The following is a 5,000-nucleotide window of genomic DNA, read 5'->3' on the forward strand; positions in this document are numbered from 1 at the left end:
GAACGCATAAAACTTTGTTTTCAATATTTATTGAAAATAAGGTAAGTGTTGGGATTGTTATCAAACGACTATCATTTAATATACCAAAAGTAATAAAGTAATTGAAATTAAAGCATATTATACAATATGGTATATTAATGAGTGTTTGAGAGAATCATAACATGAAAATAAAAATTTGAACGCATAAAACTTTGTTTTCAATATTTATTGAAAATAAGGTAAGTGTTGGGATTGTTATCAAACGACTATCATTTAATATACCAAAAGTAATAAAGTAATTGAAATTAAAGAATATTATACAATATGGTATATTAATGAGTGTTTGAGAGAATCATAACATGAAAATAAAAATTTGAACGTATAAAACTTTGTTTTCAATATTTATTGAAAATAAGGTAAGTGTTGGGATTGTTATCAAACGACTATCATTTAATATACCAAAAGTAATAAAGTAATTGAAATAAAAGCATATTATACAATATGGTATATTAATGAGTGTTTGAGAGAATCATAACATGAAAATAAAAATTTGAACGCATAAAACTTTGTTTTCAATATTTATTGAAAATAAGGTAAATGTTGGGATTGTTATCAAACGACTATCATTTAATATACCAAAGTAATAAAGTAATTGAATTAAAATCATATTATACAATATGGTATAATAGTATATCAAGTGTTTTAATAACATGAAAATAAAAATGTTAACCAAAATACTTTGCTTGCAATATTAAATGAAGAAGTAGTGAATTTTCATATAAGTATTAAATGTATAAAGTCTATGAAGTAATAAATTTTCATATAAGTAGTAAATATATAAAGTCTATGAAGTAATAAATTTTCATATAAGTATTAATTGCATAAAGTCTATGAAGTAATAAATTTTCATATAAGTACTAAATGTATAAAGTCTATGAAGTAATAAATTTTCATATAAGTAGTAAATATATAAAGTCTATGAAGTAATAAATTTTCATATAAGTATTAATTGTATAAAGTCTATGAAGTAATAAATTTTCATATAAGTATTAATTGTATAAAGTCTATGAAGTAATAAATTTTCATATAAGTATTAATTGTATAAAGTCTATGAAGTAATAAATTTTCATATAAGTATTAATTGTATAAAGTCTATGAAGTAATAAATTTTCATATAAGTATTAATTGCATAAAGTCTATGAAGTAATAAATTTTCATATAAGTATTAATTGTATAAAGTCTATGAAGTAATAAATTTTCATATAAGTATTAATTGTATAAAGTCTATGAAGTAATAAATTTTCATATAAGTACTAAATGTATAAAGTCTATGAAGTAATAAATTTTCATATAAGTAGTAAATATATAAAGTCTATGAAGTAATAAATTTTCATATAAGTATTAAATGTATAAAGTCTATGAAGTAAAATATAAAGTCTATGAAGTAAAATATAAAGTCTATGAAGTAATAAATTTTTATATAAGTATAAAAAATATAAAGTCTATGAAGTAATGAATTTTCATATAAGTATAAAAAATATAAAGTCTATGAAGTAATGAATTTTCATATAAGTATTAAATGTATAAAGTCTATGAAGTAATAAATTTTCATATAAGTATTAATTGTATAAAGTCTATGAAGTAATAAATTTTCATATAAGTACTAAATGTATAAAGTCTATGAAGTAATAAATTTTCATATAAGTAGTAAATATATAAAGTCTATGAAGTAATAAATTTTCATATAAGTATTAATTGTATAAAGTCTATGAAGTAATAAATTTTCATATAAGTATTAATTGTATAAAGTCTATGAAGTAATAAATTTTCATATAAGTACTAAATGTATAAAGTCTATGAAGTAATAAATTTTCATATAAGTAGTAAATATATAAAGTCTATGAAATAATAAATTTTCATATAAGTATTAATTGTATAAAGTCTATGAAGTAATAAATTTTCATATAAGTATTAATTGTATAAAGTCTATGAAGTAATAAATTTTCATATAAGTACTAAATGTATAAAGTCTATGAAGTAATAAATTTTCATATAAGTAGTAAATATATAAAGTCTATGAAGTAATAAATTTTCATATAAGTATTAAATGTATAAAGTCTATGAAGTAAAATATAAAGTCTATGAAGTAATAAATTTTTATATAAGTATAAAAAATATAAAGTCTATGAAATAATAAATTTTCATATAAGTACTAAATGTATAAAGTCTATGAAGTAATAAATTTTCATATAAGTAGTAAATATATAAAGTCTATGAAGTAATAAATTTTCATATAAGTATTAAATGTATAAAGTCTATGAAGTAAAATATAAAGTCTATGAAGTAAAATATAAAGTCTATGAAGTAATAAATTTTTATATAAGTATAAAAAATATAAAGTCTATGAAGTAATGAATTTTCATATAAGTATTAAATGTATAAAGTCTATGAAGTAATAAATTTTTATATAAGTATAAAAAATATAAAGTCTATGAAGTAATGAATTTTCATATAAGTATTAAATGTATAAAGTCTATGAAGTAATAAATTTTCATATAAGTATTAATTGTATAAAGTCTATGAAGTAATAAATTTTCATATAAGTACTAAATGTATAAAGTCTATGAAGTAATAAATTTTCATATAAGTAGTAAATATATAAAGTCTATGAAGTAATAAATTTTCATATAAGTATTAATTGTATAAAGTCTATGAAGTAATAAATTTTCATATAAGTATTAATTGTATAAAGTCTATGAAGTAATAAATTTTCATATAAGTACTAAATGTATAAAGTCTATGAAGTAATAAATTTTCATATAAGTAGTAAATATATAAAGTCTATGAAGTAATAAATTTTCATATAAGTATTAATTGCATAAAGTCTATGAAGTAATAAATTTTCATATAAGTATTAATTGTATAAAGTCTATGAAGTAATAAATTTTCATATAAGTATTAATTGTATAAAGTCTATGAAATAATAAATTTTCATATAAGTATTAATTGTATAAAGTCTATGAAGTAATAAATTTTCATATAAGTACTAAATGTATAAAGTCTATGAAGTAATAAATTTTCATATAAGTAGTAAATATATAAAGTCTATGAAGTAATAAATTTTCATATGAGTATTAAATGTATAAAGTCTATGAAGTAAAATATAAAGTCTATGAAGTAATAAATTTTTATATAAGTATAAAAAATATAAAGTCTATGAAGTAATGAATTTTCATATAAGTAGTAAATATATAAAGTCTATGAAGTAATAAATTTTCATATAAGTATTAAATGTATAAAGTCTATGAAGTAAAATATAAAGTCTATGAAGTAATAAATTTTTATATAAGTATAAAAAATATAAAGTCTATGAAGTAATAAATTTTCATATAAGTATTAATTGTATAAAGTCTATGAAGTAATAAATTTTCATATAAGTATTAATTGTATAAAGTCTATGAAGTAATAAATTTTCATATAAGTATTAATTGTATAAAGTCTATGAAGTAATAAATTTTCATATAAGTATTAATTGTATAAAGTCTATGAAGTAATAAATTTTCATATAAGTATTAATTGTATAAAGTCTATGAAGTAATAAATTTTCATATAAGTATTAATTGTATAAAGTCTATGAAATAATAAATTTTCATATAAGTATTAATTGTATAAAGTCTATGAAGTAATAAATTTTCATATAAGTATTAATTGTATAAAGTCTATGAAGTAATAAATTTTCATATAAGTATTAATTGTATAAAGTCTATGAAGTAATAAATTTTCATATAAGTATTAAATGTATAAAGTCTATGAAGTAAAATATAAAGTCTATGAAGTAATAAATTTTTATATAAGTATAAAAAATATAAAGTCTATGAAGTAATGAATTTTCATATAAGTATTAAATGTATAAAGTCTATGAAGTAATAAATTTTCATATAAGTATTAATTGTATAAAGTCTATGAAGTAATAAATTTTCATATAAGTAGTAAATATATAAAGTCTATGAAGTAATAAATTTTCATATAAGTATTAAATGTATAAAGTCTATGAAGTAAAATATAAAGTCTATGAAGTAATAAATTTTTATATAAGTATAAAAAATATAAAGTCTATGAAGTAATGAATTTTCATATAAGTATTAAATGTATAAAGTCTATGAAGTAATAAATTTTCATATAAGTATTAATTGTATAAAGTCTATGAAGTAATAAATTTTCATATAAGTATTAATTGTATAAAGTCTATGAAGTAATAAATTTTCATATAAGTATTAATTGTATAAAGTCTATGAAGTAATAAATTTTCATATAAGTATTAATTGTATAAAGTCTATGAAGTAATAAATTTTCATATAAGTAGTAAATATATAAAGTCTATGAAGTAATAAATTTTCATATGAGTATTAAATGTATAAAGTCTATGAAGTAAAATATAAAGTCTATGAAGTAATAAATTTTTATATAAGTATAAAAAATATAAAGTCTATGAAGTAATGAATTTTCATATAAGTATTAAATGTATAAAGTCTATGAAGTAATAAATTTTCATATAAGTATTAAATGTATAAAGTCTATGAAGTAATAAATTTTCATATAAGTATTAAATATGAAGTCATACAAGTTAAAAATTTAAAAAAAAAATCGATTGTAAAAATACTTTTGATGTTATTAGTTGTATTATGACCATGACGATATTTGAAAATGATATAAATTACCCACGTATATATGAGTTTTTAAATTTTAAATAGGTTAAAAGAATTTTTCCATATATTTTCGGGTTGGTAACGTCAACATGGGAGAGAACATTTATAACAAATTTGCACAAATCTGCTCAAATTGACATATACTGAAATAGTACTTATATGAAAATTTATTACTTCATAGACTTTATACATTTAGTACTTATATGAAAATTTTTTACTGCTAGGAAATGTATTATACTTTTATATATTTGAATTCCTTATGTTAGTTTATTAGTAAGAAATTGTTTTTAAATACTTATAAGTATGAATATTACT

Source organism: Bactrocera oleae, unplaced genomic scaffold (assembly GCF_042242935.1).
Source record: "Bactrocera oleae isolate idBacOlea1 unplaced genomic scaffold, idBacOlea1 ctg00000014.1, whole genome shotgun sequence".
Taxonomy (NCBI): Eukaryota; Metazoa; Arthropoda; class Insecta; order Diptera; family Tephritidae; genus Bactrocera; species Bactrocera oleae.